Here is a 16,195-nt window from a genome sequence, read left to right on the forward strand (position 1 = left end):
TGCATCCCGGAGCTCACGAAACGTCTGAAGCTCACGCCCTAGGCAGTCAAGATCATCAACAATAGCCTTTTCCAGATCCGGGTACCCTGCATCCTTTATTGAATTTATCTTAAGATCAAGGAATGGCTTAAACTGGTGAAGAGAAAGCCCGCCGTGGAAAAGTTTGCCAATCATAGCATTCACAAAGGAGAAGAAGGAACGGATCTCTATGCAGATGACAATCTTCTCTGGGTCGCTGTCTGATAATAACTCCTTCACAAGGACGTGAAGCCGAGAAGAAAGCCCTACACAAAAAGGAGAAATCCGTCAAAAGTCTTGATGAAGAAATAAATAACATTTCTCAGTAGCTCAATTTATACCTTCTTCCCCTTGAGTCACTGGGGGTAGTGGAGGTGTAACGGCTGTGGGTGTATCAACTGGTGTAGTTGGTCTCACAGCCGGCTCAACAGGATCAGTCTCGACAAAAGCTCCTGTCAAATACAAAATAGAATTCTCAGATGCATCATATTATAGTTGCATTAGTCAAAAATTGACTGGTCCTATAATTAACTTGAGAAGAGCTACGTACCTTCAGAAAAACCATCCTCGGGATTCTTAGGGAGCGTAGACTCAGGAAATACATCTCCAGGCAACTGGTCATCAATTTGAGGAGAACCATACATGAAGTGGAGCATAGGAGTGTCTACAAGCAAGCCTTCCTCGTCAAAGTCATCAGTCGAGAAATCTGACACAAGAGAATATAAGTACGAAAGGAGAATAAAGAGACTACGACCAATAGAAATGAGTTACCTCTTATGGGTGCGTCAGCCTCTCTATTCCCAAGGCCACAAGCAAGCCTTCCTCGTCAAAGTCATCAGTCGAGAAATCTGACACAAGAGAATATAAGTACGAAAGGAGAATAAAGAGACTACGACCAATAGAAATGAGTTACCTCTTATGGGTGCGTCAGCCTTTCTATTCCCAAGATCCACGTTTGCCTCCTACAAATTATCTAAAAGAGCAAGAAGCATAGAGACAATTAGGGAATGCACAAATTCCAAATCATTCAACTCCTTTGTGTATTGTTAATGGTAGATGTACCTGGATTCATCGAACCGGGTCCTACATTGACGGTCTCCCTAATGTCACCAGCTTCTGCAGGCCTTTCTACCTGGTGCGGTGAGTCGGGCTCGCCAGAAGACGTAAAATCATGAAAAACAGGATCATGACTCATCTCTCTCTCCCCATGTCCTCCTATATAGAGATGGAAAAGCATGAGTCAAAGTTCTGAATGATCAAGAGGTTGGTCTATAGGGCATATATTACCTCCATCACTGGCAGGATCGTCGCTAGCCAAATCCATATCAGATGATCGCGAAACTGCACGCGGCTTGCGGGCTAATCTCTTCCGCCTAGCAGCAGGGACAATAATCGAAGGTCTCGCCTGGGGAGAAGGACAGAACTCTTCATCTTGGTCGGCTGTGGTCCCTAAAAGAGGAAGAAACTGACCTCGTTCAGAATGGTCCTCGTGATCTTCAAGATCTCCGCCTGAAGCTTCATCAGCAGAATGAAAGATCTTCTTTCCCTCTTCGTCAATCCGACGGGTCTTGTGCCGTGCCCTTTATGACCGAGCATTTTCCCAAATCATACGAGAATCAGCCTGAGAAGCCTCCTCAGCCTCCAGCTCTGCAATCGGCTTCACGGGGACAGTTTTATTAGCTGCTAACAACCACTTGCATCTTAAGAATGTGAGGTTCAACTGCCGCTCAGCACTCGGGAGACTGAACTTAGCACCAGTACAGCCCGTCACGGTCCACAACCATGCACGAAGACCGTCCACCAAACCGCCGTGGGTCCGAAGCTGCTGACGTGGATTCCCGACATAAAGCTGATCATAGCCAAACTGGCGAGCGAATCGGCAGGGTAGGTATGGCTCTATGAAACACTGATTCCTCACCCGGAAAGTCAGATAACCCGGCCTGATGTTCACCAGCCAGTTAAAGCAGCCGATGTCTAAATGAGTTCGATACTCCCTCGGCATCTCCTCATCAATCAGACACTCGCCGTATCGGCCAGAGAACTGCTGAAAATAAGTGGAAAACGCCCAACACTTGTGGACCTGTAGCTGCTGTCTGACGTCAGGGAATCCTCGCCCCTCCCACTTGCCATTTTCAAACAACTGTAGTAGGGGAGCGGAGGGGTCTGTGGCATACGGTACTGACATCATATCAGAACGATGAAGGACGAACCAAGCCATCAAATAAGTGTACGGAAGCTCCACCTTAATAGTAGGAATCTGAGCCGGTGATTCACTTTCCTTCTGTGTAAAAGCACTAGAAATCTGTCGAAGCCCTCGATGAATGTTAGCCACCATCACCGGAAGAAGCGAAAGTTCCTTTTTGTAGGCAAGCTTAACCGCTGGGTAGAGCACCTCCAATGGCAAGATATCACTAGACTGATATGGGACCACGCATTTCTTTAACCAGATAGCGAGGTAACCGGCGAGAAGGGTCATCGGTCGAATCGGCGCGGTCGCATGCCACAAGAATGCTTTAAACTTGGTCCCTGTAGGAAAACCACTCTCAGGACTGCTAATGGTATAGGAATGAGCATCAACCTTCTTCAGTAGACTATTAACCCCTGAAGGAGTGAGTGGTGCCAGCTCACAAATAGCCTCGCCAGAATTGCTCTCTAGATTCCTGAACAAATAAGACGCAAACTGTTTCTGGCTCACATGGGATTTAGCCCTCTTCGCTAAAGGTTCAGACTATGCCAAAGCGATATGATAGTGACATGTGAGGTCCCATAAAGTCTCGTAGCGGTCGGGCATGCGATCCTTCAGCTGACTTAATTCTTGGTTGGAGGGAAAATATTCCTGATATAGCATCTGTCCCATGGGCAAACCAGAAATCCTGTGCATCTCATGGAGGGCCAAGCCCAACTCCCCTTGCCGGGTCAGAAAAGTGTTCGAATCTGGGTTATAGAGCTCGCACAAAGCGAAGAAATGCTTCGCGCTAACAGGCAAGCCATACATGGTGGCACGAACGGCTGCATACAGACCACAAGCGTGCAACTCCTCGCTCCATCGGCTCAAGACGTACTTCGTCATGCGAGTCCACCAAAGCTTGTCCAAAGAATGGACCCAACCATAAAACCTGTGGCGTGTCGCAGGCATCTCCCGTCCTAAAGCAGCGAGGCGATTCTTCAAAGTAGAAGCAGCGGCAAGAAGCTCGTTACGTGGCGGTGCATCTAACCCCAATACTCCAGGATGCAATCCAGTGATATGACTCCTGCTCGAACCAGGAGCTGCCTGATGAGTGATGTAGCCACAGTGAACGCTCTCATGCTCCTCTGTCAAGCGCCACGACATCTCCCGTGTCACAGCCTGACGCCGGAGCTCAGTCAACGAACGATGCCGAGGAATCTTCGGCAAATATATGAAACCACTGCCAGTCTTATGAAGCCACTGCTCAGCATCAATAAACACGGCATCCGGATCTCTGGCAGAATCGCCAAATAAAAAGTCGGTCTTCTTGAGAGGCTGAATCGAACTGGCATCCTTCACGAGGGGCGCATCTGTAATCAACTGGCGAAGAGCTCGATGTCCACCTTCCTTCACCACTTGGGCAACCTCTGTCGACGTGCCCGAAGCAAACTGAGGAGTGACTGGGATAGGGGAAAAATCGTCGGAAGTCGAATAATACTCGCCACGACGCCCATACACTGCGTGAGATGAAAACGCTCCAGAAGGATATTCCACTGGAAGCAAACATTTAAACATTTGTTAGTCTCAATTATAAAAGGAAGTTGAACTCATCCTACGAACGGGTAAGATAGAGTCACTGCCTTATAAAGGGTGAGACGATTTGGCCACATTATGCACTTATAAGATAGGATATATCGACTATATATCCCTGCCTTATAAGGCACAATGCAGCGTCAAAACGCCCCCTTTATTGATTTTGAGATATGATTTTGACCAAGCAAAACATATCTTTAAAGCGTCGATCCTCGCCAAGGAGAATCAAGGCTCTTCCCGATTATCTCACCAAGGAGAACAAAATGGAGATAAAGGAAAAATGGACTAATTTGTAAATTTCCAAAAAATAGCTCACCAACATAAGAGGGAGGCGCGCCATCAGCCGACGCGGTAGAGGATTGACCCCTCGCAATATGAGACATGGTGACCTGCAAAATAGCTTAAGGAATCAGATCCAGAAAAAATTCCTCTTTTTTGCAATTCTCCCCCCCTGAAAGGTGAGCTCGAGGCGCCAAATCTTAATCCTAACCCTCGCATGCGACCCCACAAATTCATAAATTGGATTAAGCATAAAATATACTAAAATGGTTGAGGATTTACCTGAGGAAAAGCTCGTGGATCCAATAAAAATCAGATCTTGAAGAGAAATTCTAAATATGGAAATTTTGAGGGATTTCTCAGTCAAAGATCAAAAGGAAGGACGAATCTAAGACAAATATGAAGATTTGAGGAAGAACGGATGCACGAGGGAAGAGAAATCCAAAGATAGGGGAGAGAGGGGGGCCGGGCCCTAATGAGGAGAAAAAACCCTCTTTTATAATGTTGAACCAAGCCTAGTTGAACCGGACCAGACCAAGTTGAACCGGACCAGACCTGGTTTGAACCAGAATTCAAATTGAAGCTGAATCGAGCATCGAAACAACTTCAAATCGACCGAGGGTTCAGTCCTTGTAATACTCCGAAAAGTATACGAGTATAAACTGCTTCTTAATACTCCGAAAAGTATACGAGTATAAACTGCTTCTTAATACTCCGAAAAGTATACGAGTATAAACTGCTTCTTAATACTCCAATAAGGTATATGAGTATAAACTGTTCCCTATTTTTGGTTGAGAAGTTCCTGGAGAATGTTTTTATAAATATTCTTAAGGATAACTCAACGCCGGACAACGCGTCGCAAATAAAGACTCAACGCCAACAATCGATGGTCAGCTAAAGATTAGAAAATCAGGAATCGACTTCAAGTTTAAAATTCCGACAACGGTCAGACAATAAATGCAGCACCGAAAACCTTACAGACATTCGACAAAGCACCGAATAGCCTGGAAGATTGAAGGAATCAAGAACAGAAGCCATTCCAAAGTCCCGTCACACCGATTGAAGGTTGGGAAAATCATATCCAAAGTATTCCAGACTCTTCTATAAAAGAACGAGGCTGAAATACTTTGGAGGGGGTATCTGTAGGCATATAAAATTGCTTATAGGTCCCTTAGCACAGCTCGGCACAAACCGACGAACAAACGAGGCGACGAGGTTGACGAATCGCACGCAAGCAACGGAATAAATCCATTCACGTGTGGAATCAAGCCAAGGGTTCGAAGAGTCAACGAGTCATCCAACCAAGGGCAGACTCGGACGAATCACGATCGAATCAAGATCAGTTTCGGACTCGAACTTAGAAGTGAATTTATTGCCAAATCAGGAATCGGATCTACTGCCAAATCAGATCAACAAATCAGAGTCCGAATCAACCACGAGACCGGACAAAACGACGAAACCCAACGCCTAAAGGGGGCTCGGCCAAAGCCAAGCCACCCATGGGTGGCTCGGCCAAGAGCCGAGCCACCTATAGGTGGCTCGGCCAAGAGCCGAGCCACCTATAGCGAGCCACCTATGGGTGGCTCGGCCCAGTGCCGGCCACCCATAGGTGGCCGACCCAGATCTGTGCGCTGGCACAGTTCAGAGAGCCTATAAATAGGCCCCCCTTTGTTCATTTGAAAAGGTTGGACTTTGGAGAGGGGAAACTCTGCTGGATTAAAGACTCAAGACTAAAAAAGGTTGGAGCTTTGAAGCTTTGAAGACTTGGACTTTTCAGATCTGGTTCTTGGCGATCATCCACGCCAAATAAGACAGGAGTTCGAGAGAGATCAGATCTGAGATCTACACGGTCATCCTCCGGATCAAAACTTGGTTTTTGATCCCGAGAAGAGTATTGATTTCGCTTGGTCGATTTTGATTACTTAGGGCTATTATTTCCTTGGTGAAATAATCCCCTCGGCTGTTATTGACCGGATCAAGATCGCGCGGTGGTCCACGGATTAACCCCGGCGCAGGCAAAGAACCCACACAAGCAAGAGACTGCAAAACAGGATCTTGCGATTTGTTCGAGAAAAGGAAAGTTGTAATTTTTCTTTTTTGCTTTGATTTTGTTGTAACCGGATCTTATAAAAAGACCGAATCTTTTGTAACCGATAAACAGTTGCTTAAGGAAACAATAACTTCAATGAAAACGATTTTCCCCGCGAACAATCTTGTAGGCATATAAAATTGCTTATAGGTCCCTTAGCACAGCTCGGCACAAACCGACGAACTAACGAGGCGGCATATAAAATTGCTTATAGGTCCCTTAGCACAGCTCGGCACAAACCGACGAACTAACGAGGCGACGAGGTTGATGAATCGCACGCAAGCAACAGAATACATCCATTCGCGTGTGGAATCAAGCCAAGGGTTCGAAGAGTCAACGAGTCATCCAACCAAGGGCAGACTCGGACGAATCACGATCGAATCAAGATCAGTTTCGGACTCGAACTCAGAAGTGGATTTACTGCCAAATCAGGAATCAGATCTACTGCCAAATCAGATCAACAAATCAGAGTCCGAATCAACCACGAGACCAGACAAAACGACGAAACCTAACGCCTAAAGGGGGCTCGGCCAAAGCCGAGCCACCCATGGGTGGCTCGGCCAAGAGCCGAGCCACCTATGGGTGGCTCGGCCCCGGGCCGGGCACGGTGGCCGGCCCAGATCTGTGCGCGGGCACAGTTCAGAGAGCCTATAAATAGGCCCCCCCTTTGTTCATTTGAAGAGGTTGGACTTTGGAGAGGGGAAACTCTGCTGGATTAAAGACTCAAGACTAAAAAAGGTTGGAGCTTTGAAGCTTTGAAGACTTGGACTTTTCAGATCTGGTTCTTGGCGATCATCCACGCCAAATAAGGCAGGAGTTCGAGAGAGATCAGATCTGAGATCTACACGGTCATCCTCCGGATCAAAACTTGGTTTTTGATCCCGAGAAGAGTATTGATTTCGCTTGGTCGATTTCGATTACTTAGGGCAATTATGTCCTTGGTGAAATAATCCCCTCGGCTGTTATTTCCTTCGTGAAATAACACCCATCATACCGTGTAGATCCGACCGGATCAAGATCGCGCGGTGGTCCACGGATTAACCCCGGTGCAGGCAAAGAACCCACACAAGCAAGAGACCGCAAAACAGGATTTTGCGATTTGTTCGAGAAAAGGAAAGTTGTAATTTTTCTTTTTTTCTTTGATTTTGTTGTAACCGGATCTTATAAAAAGACCGGATCTTTTGTAACCGAAAAACAGTTGCTTAAGGAAACAATAACTTCAATGAAAACGATTTTCCCCGCGAACAATCTGGCGACCACAGTGGGAGCCACTGATCTCGCTGCCGAGATCGGAGCGTCGCAGCCGCGGATCTCAATCCCGGTCGTGGAGGAGGGCGAATACGAGTTCGACCAGCAGAAGTTCGAGGAGTACTTGTCGTCCTCGTCCGGATCAACCTCCCCCCGCAAGTCCAAGAAACTCTCCTCCAGGAGGAAAACTCGTTGGTTTGAAGAAGTTGAAAACACCAACGAAGATCTCACCTCGCTGGATGCCAAAGCCGCATCGGGTGAGATTCCTCCAATTCCTAACCAGGTCAGAGCTGCTCTGGCCAACCTTTCTGCCGCAGAAGGCGTGGTGACTCTCTCGAAGAGAGCCCACCAAAGGCAACGTCAACGCCTTGCGAAACAATTCGCAAAGGCCATTGAGTCAGTTGACGGGATCCGCTATAACGTGGATCTGAAGAACAGAGGAGGCAAACAGCCTCAATGACTGAAGAATGGCAGCCCCTCCATATTCCAGACTCTTCTATAAAAGAACGAGGCTGAAATACTTTGGAGGGGGTATCTGTAGGCGTATAAAACTGCCTATAGGTCCCTTAACACAGCTCGACAACGCCGATTCGACGAACCGACCATCGGGCGACGTATGCAGACACGATTGTTAGTCCACAACGCCGAAGCCAAGTGATACGTGATGAAGCGGATTAACGAGGCTACGAAGCTAATGAACCACACGCAAACAACGGAATAAATCCACTCACGTGCGGAATCAAGCTAACGGGTTGAAGAGTCAACGAGTCATCCATCAAAGGGGAGACTCGGATGAATCACGATCGAATCAAGATCAGTTTCGGACTCGAACTCAGAAGTGGATTAACTGCCAAATCAGATCAACAAATCAAGTCCGGATAAATCAACCACAGAACCGGATCACAGACTGAACCGAAAACAGAAAACGACGGAAAACCACGCCTAAAGGGGGTGCGCGGGCACAGTGAAGGTGGCCTATAAATAGGGGGCTTGGTTCATTTGTTCAAAGGTTGGATTTTTTAGAGGCGAAGCTCTGCTGGATTGAAGACTCAGATCTAAAAAAGATTCAAGCTTTAGGACTTCGAGGACTTGCTCATCCAGATCTGGTGCTCGGCGATCGTCAACGCCAAATAAGGCAAGAGTTCGAGAGGACCGGATCTCAGATCTACGCAGGCATACTCCGGATCAAAGCTTGGCCTTTGATCCCGAGATTTGGGCGATTGTTTCCTTAGTGAACCAATCCCCCCCGGCTATTATTTCCTTCGTGAAATAATACCCGTCGTACTGCGTAGATCCGACCGGATCTAGATCACGCGGTGGTCCACGGATAAACCCCGGCGTAGGCGAAGAACCCACAAAGCGAGCGACCGAAAAACAGGAGCTCGCGATTTGTTCGACAAACAAGGATAAAAAGTTGTAATCTTTCTTTTATTTTCTTTGATTTTCATTATAACCGGATCTTATAAAAAGACCGGATCTTTGTAACTCAAAAAGCTGTTATTTAAGATGGCAATGGAATCAACAATAAAGAAAGACACGATTTTCACCGCGAACAATGTCTAAGATTTTTCAAGAACATCTCCGTAAAACTGTCGAATGCTATGTCGACGATTTGGTAGTTAAGAGCCGTAATAAAAACGATCATATCAAAGATCTAAGGACCATGTTAGAGCTCATGCGAACTCACCAGTTAAAGATGAACCCCACCAAGTCTTTCCTTGGAATGTCCGGTGGTAAGTTTCTGGGATTTGTCGTCACTACAATGGGTATCCGCATTGACCTTGATAAAGTAAAAGCAAATAATGAATTACAACCTCCGAGAAATCTCAAGGAGCTTAGAGGATTGCAAGGACAGTTAACTTATATCCGTCGGTTCATCTCGAACCTTTCAGAAAAATGTCAACCATTCTCCAAACTCACAAAGAAGGGTGTGTCGTTTGTGTGGGACGACGCTTGTCAAAAGGCATTCGAGAGTATCAAAGAATATCTCTCAAAGTCTCCTGTACTCGTTGCACCGAAATCGGGCAAACCGTTCTTGATTTATATCAAGGCGACGAGCTACTCATTAAGTGCATTACTTGCGCAAGATGACGATAACGGTCATGAACATGCAATATATTATCTAAGTCGGACCTTAGTGGGTGCCGAATCCCGATATCCCATGATCGAAAGGGAATGTCTCGCTTTGGTATTCGCAATACAAAAGATGTGGCATTACCTGGTAGGACAGACTATTTATGTTATCTCCAAAGTTAACCTAGTCCGAATATTCATGACACAGCCAGCTTTCATGAATTAACATTTAGAAAAATGGGCCTTGCTCTTGTCCCAATATGACTTGCACTTTAAACAACAGAAATCAGTAAATGGACAGGCCATCTGTGACCTATTGGCAGCTAATCCAACTACAGATACTGCTGAGATATATGACGATCTACCAGATGAAACCCATGAAGTCAACGCAACTTCGTTCCAACAAGTATGGCGTTTGTACTTCAATGGTGCTTCTCGAGCGACCAATGTAGCAAGTGCTCCTTGACCTTCTAAGATTTCCTCCAGAGTTGGAGTCGTCTTAGTTTCCCCAGGAAAACATGTGATGCCTCAGGCTTACTCGCTAACCAAGCCGTATTCAAACAACGTAGCCGAGTATAATGCATTGCTTATTGGACTCAGCTTTGCTAAAGAGCTGGGGGTTGAGTATCTCGAAGCCTTCGGTGATTCTCAACTAATAGTTAAACAAATTCAGGGAGAGTATGAGGTCAGAAATCAAGATTTAATACATTCAGGGAGAGTATGAGGTCAGAAATCAAGATTTAATACCATACCACAAGATGGCCATCGAGATGGCATAATCGTTTGAAGGATTCTTCATCGAATATATTCCACGTCTACAAAACACGTACGCAGATGCGCTGGCAGCATTAGCCGTGTCCCTGGCACAGCCTCCCGAAATGGAACAGTCTGTTACGGTGAGAACTCACTAACTCTTCGTGCCAATTCACGATGAGGATGACAAGGAAGGGGACGTTCAAGAGGTATATTCAACTCAACTCGAGCTTGAACCCCGAGATTGGCGTTTCCCTATCATCGATTATGTCTTGCATGGAATCTTACCAGAAGATGTGAAAGAGAAGGATTCAATCCGACGAAGAGCAGCGAGATTCTACTATAATACGGAGAGTCGAACGCTATATCGCAGGGGGGTATGATGGTTTGCTGCTACATTATTTATCAATTAAGGAGGCGAAGGAAGTCCTCAAGGAAGCACACGAAGGGGTTTGTGGCCACGCCAACCCGGTCCCAAACTTTATGACCGCATCCGAAGAATGAGATATTTCTGGCCTTCTATAATGAGTGATGCAGCCACGTATGCCCGAAGATGTCATGAGTGTCAAATACACGTGAATTATATGCACCAACCGCCAGAGTATTTACATCCTTCGGTCACATCATGGCCATTTGAGACCTGGGAAATGGATATTGTCGGTCCTATAAATCCCCCGTCAATCAAAGGTGACCGATTCATCTTAGCAATTATTGACTACTTCTCCAAATGGGCTAAAGCGGTCCCACTCAGAGAAGTTAAGACAAGCAACGTCATCGTATTCATTAAACACCATATTATCTACCAGCATGGTGTCCCAAGATGAATCATACATGACAACGGTCCTCAATTTGTCAGCAACGCCTTTATCAGGTTTTGCGAGAAGTTCAAAATTCAGGACGTCTCCTCAATAGCTTACAATCCCACAGCGAATGGATTGACTGAAGCTTTCAATAAGACTATCATAAAATTATTGTCAAAACTTGTGAAGACCAATAAACGAGATTGGGATGACAAGCTCGGCGCGGCCCTATATGCCTATCGTACCACGGTGCGTACACCTACGAGAGCAACCCCGTATTCTCTAGTGTACGAATATGAAGCCATCCTTCTGTTGGAAATACAACTTCCATCTCTTCGAATCGCTCTCACAACCCAGATGATGACCAAAGAACAACATCAGAAACGTCTCGAAGAACTCGAGATGCTTGATGAAAAATGCTTAGAAGCTCAACAGCATATTGAGTTCTACCAAGCTAGAATTTCTCGAGCTTTCGACAAGAAGGTTCGACACCGGAGTTTTAAAGAAGGAGATTTGGTCTTAACTGAAAGACGGCCTATGATCCTTAACTCCAAGAAGAAAGGTAAATTTGAACCTAAATGGGAGGGACCATTCGTAGTAGAGACAGTCTACTCGAGTGGCGCATATCGCCTGGTTACCAAGGATGGCGACCGGCTTATGATGCCAATAAATGGCAAGTTTCTGAAGAAATACTACCCTTAGTACGCTCAGAACAGATTATTAAATGGGAAGTTCCTGGAGAATACCATATACGATATTGTTAAGGATAACCCAAAACCAACCAGCTGTTCTCTAAACAATTTAAGTTTGGCTGCTGCAATCTTCTAAACGCTCTCTTATTGAGATGAGATTTGATTACTCTTTAGAATTAATCTTTCCTCACGAAAGAATTCTCAGTGCCCCTCACTATCAAATCAGTTCGCAACAAGCCTAACAAAGTTCCTTAGGCCAAGTGTTCACGTTCCCACTTTCAAGTTGCCTTCCCCTTTCTTCGATGAACAAAGTCCTTCACTTTACCTGAACAACCAAACCTATAAAAGTTAGGGTCGTCTCAATATCCCCTTTTGGTCCAACTGACAAGTCACTCTGACCAGGATTGGATTTCTCTTCGATAAACGAAAATATTTCATGTCTGTCTCTCCAGCCAAACCTATAAAAGTTAAGGTTGGAGTTTGAATTTTATCTTGATAAACAAGAAAACTTATTTCCAGATCAGATAACCTAGACTATAAAAGTTAGGGTTAACTGAATCCTCTCGATTCTCAGGATGAAGATCCTATTCTTAGTTTCATCTCTCCGATTCTTGAAGTGGAGATCCCACTTTTAGTTTCTTCTGCATACCAAGGATAGAATATAAAATTCTGCTTCTTTGGTATCGGGTTCACTTCTCCCTCAAAAGAAGGACTGAAGAAAGAATATAAAATTCATCCTCTTCAGTATATGGTTCGTTTTTTAGTCCTATAAAAGGATGCTACATTTTTAATAACTCCATAATCCATGCCTTATGGGTATGGGGAATTTTATCCTAAATCCTAAGCAAGGATAAGTCAACGCCAAATACATGTTGCCGGTTTAGTCTTTCACTGATTGAAAAAGATACCAGAATCTGAGTCTGGGGAATTTTATCTCGAAGGCTAAGTAGGGATAAGTCAGTGTCTAATACGTGCCGTCGGTTTGTCTTTTACCATAAAAAGTGACCAAGTCTACGTATTCAAATTCGTAACATTAAGTCTAAAGGGGTTCATCCCTTTAGCCCAACGTTACTTGTGAAACGGACCCAGATAATTCACAGGCTAGCCCGATTCAAACGGTAGTCGGTTGTAAGACCCCGTAGATTTTTGAGTATGTATATGTACGTCAGTAATGAGGTTGAGTGTGCTAGATTTCAATCATATGTAGCAGAGCCATAGTATGCAGTTTCTAGTCCATGAGTCGACCCATGACTGTCATGAGTCGACTCATAAAATCGAGTCCTGTTGTCATTTAGTCTCTGTTGAGTCGACTCATCATATTATGAGTCAACCCATGAGTCATGAGTCGACCCATGACTGTCATGAGTCGACCCATGACTGTCATGAGTCGACTCATCGGGGTCTTTTTGGTTTTTCTGGGTCGGGTCTGTTGGGTTTCGGGTCGGGTTTTATCCACTCGTATATATTCCCCTCTACCCGAAAACACTTCATTTTCATCAGTTCTCCCCAGAAACCCTAGACTCTCTCTCTCCTCTCTAAAACCCTAGGCGTTCTTGGTGATTTTGGGACGTTTCAAGGGATTTTTCGGCAGTTTCTTTTCGGTTGCAGCGAAGGGGATTGTTCATCATCACTTCTAAGGCGAGTAACATCTCGCCCAACCCTTCTCCCATGTTTTTAATAATTTATAACTGTTTTCCATAAGTTTTATTGAGCCTAAGACTTATTTTTCTAGTATAAATCAATATCCTTGTTAGGGTAAATGCTAGAAATCATGTATTTCGGATTTTGAATCCCCACCAACAAGCTTTTGATGAAAACCCAGATCTGGAATTTTATTTAAAGAAATAAAAGATGAGTTTTACTTTTGATTAAATGCTTTCTCTCATGTTTAGGTGTTAAAAGTTAGATCTAACATGCTAGTGTTCGTTTCTCATGCTACATATGAATTTATCATTTCCCTATAGTCTAGAATTGATAGTTATGGAGGTGAAGATCAGTTTAGTGGGAGTATAGAACGAGATGGACGAGTTGCAGTTGTGAAATATCCAGTTATCAGCCCGTGAGTCGACTCATGACAGTCATGAGTCGACTCATCAGGTTGAGTCGACCCATGACTGTCATGAGTCGACTCATAAAGTCTATCCCTGTTATTCATTTGTGTTCTGCTGAGTCGACCCATAAATGAGTACGAGTCGACTCATCACAGTATTTTCCAGTTTTGTTTGTGTTGCTGTTTAATCATCTGCTGTATACTTATAAATGATCTTATATACATATGTTCGAGGATATTGTCTACTATTCTTGAACTTGGGGTGTTGCCTTGCTTATTGGATATTTAATTGCAATAATCTTGACTTTTCCCTGTACCTGTAAGATGACAATTGTGGCATAGGCTTAGATCATCATAGCAGGGCACGTACAGGAATAAGACGTGTATACCCTTCTATGCACAGTCCTCGTGTTGGACTATAATCCATTACAAGTCCTCGTGTTGGACTATAATCCATTAGAGTCCTCGTGTTGGACTATAATCCATTTCAAACATGTTTTTTTTGATTTTGCGAAACCTTGAGCACGTTATTCAATCAAGTTGGGTACACGACATATCATATGAGTCTGGGACATGATTGCTACCTAGGCTGGACATGACATTTATTGTAGTCTTGACATGTTTCAATTGTATCGGTAGAGATGGGTTCTGTTTTCTTTTCCTTTATTGTTTTCTTATGCTAAACCTCGGGTTTAGTGTTTAGGGATTTACAATTTGAAATACAAGGTATATACATGAGGGTTTCCTTGTTTGGATTATTTCGCTCGACGTACCTATGCTCGGATTGTATTTCCCTAAGTACTAAAACCCACTATTGTTAGCATAAGTGATTTTATATTATTATGTATTAACTGTATTTTTCTTATACAACGAGCCCTACCCTTTGGGGTTGGTTGCGGTGTTGCTCGCTAGCGCTTTGACGCTCGTTGTCCCTCCCCCTTTCAGGTAACGAGCCAGGAGCCCGGAGAGTTGCAGGTTGATAGCGTTGTACTTTAGCTTCAGCCGTCTTTTGGTTATATTTTCTTTTGAGCTCCACTGTAGATTTTTGTGTAGACTTGTGAGAGTCTTATTCTAGAAGTTGTAAAGGCAGTGTGCCTTATTTCCTCTTATCAGGCATTTTATATTTTGAGACTTGTTGAGAAACTCTAGTTCATTTACTTCAGACATTTATTTGTATTCCAGTATATTAGATGACGAGATATTAATTTGATCTCTATTACTTCATCAGTTGATTCTTGTATAACCTTTTACTTGCTTTGTACTACACCTGTTGTTGATTCCACTAGAGAGATAGAAATTGTGATGGTAAAACATGTTATTGCACGGTGTGGTGCACGGCAGGTTTGATGATTCTGGTTTCACGTCGGACTGCAGCCTTGTGTGAACCCAGGAGCGTCACATCGGTAAAGGCATATCAAATTCGTTGACGGCTGAGGATTTGCCAAAAATCCTATAAGTGTTATGGTTGATTATTCTAAACAGAATGAGAAATTATAATAAACAAAACATGCGTATCATTAACAAAAAAGTGTTCAGATATAACAACACCAATCACTTTACATTGTATTTTTGACTAATAATTTCCTGCTCAAGCTTGATTAACTCTTCAGCATAAGCATGTTCAAGCTCACGCTGCAGCTCAATTTTGAAGGAGTCCTCAGAAGCAGATAAGAGTTGGGCGGCTTCTTCCTCCATCTTGGCTAATCTTTCCCTCGAGAGCATCACTTTGCTGGATATCACGGCCTTGCTATGCTCCTTGATAGCCTTGGTCACCTCCAAAATAGTTTTTCACTATTTTGCTTCCACCAGTTTCTGCTCAAGATCCGCTATTTTGACGTCAACAGAGGCTAACGACGAGTCGATTTCACGCAAATGAGCCAATCTTTCGGAAAGAACTCCCTCCGCTTGGTCGACACATTTTCTCTACGCCTGAATCCCAAGTCCGACGGATTCTCGAGATGCACGCCATGACTCCATACGAGCCTCCATTCGCGCAACAACGTAGCCAGAAACACCAATAGATTGAAGCTCTTGTAGTCTCACAAATCTGCACTCAAATTAATTTACATTGTCGATCAAAGCTTCAGCTATGTCGGGGGAAACAGTGTCCTTTATTAAGGCTATTTTACGCTCAAGGACCGGCTGAAAGTGGCTGAAAGGGATCATCTTCTCCTGAAGTTTGCCAATCAGTGACTCTACAAAATTAAGAAAATTGCCGACCTCCAAGCAGAGGAGGAGCTTATCTGGATCATCATCAGACAATAAGGCATCAACGCGCGCGCGCAGGTGAGATGACGATCCTAGAAAAAGAAAGCGCAAAACCATGAATATCCAGAAATGATAAGTCAGGAAAATAAAAGGAAAAGATAGCACACGGGATTTACCAGTCCCCGAAGAGCTTTCTGTGACCGAATGCACTACACCCGCTTCTCA

Source organism: Asparagus officinalis, chromosome 1 (assembly GCF_001876935.1).
Source record: "Asparagus officinalis chromosome 1, Aspof.V1, whole genome shotgun sequence".
Classification (NCBI taxonomy): Eukaryota; Viridiplantae; Streptophyta; class Magnoliopsida; order Asparagales; family Asparagaceae; genus Asparagus; species Asparagus officinalis.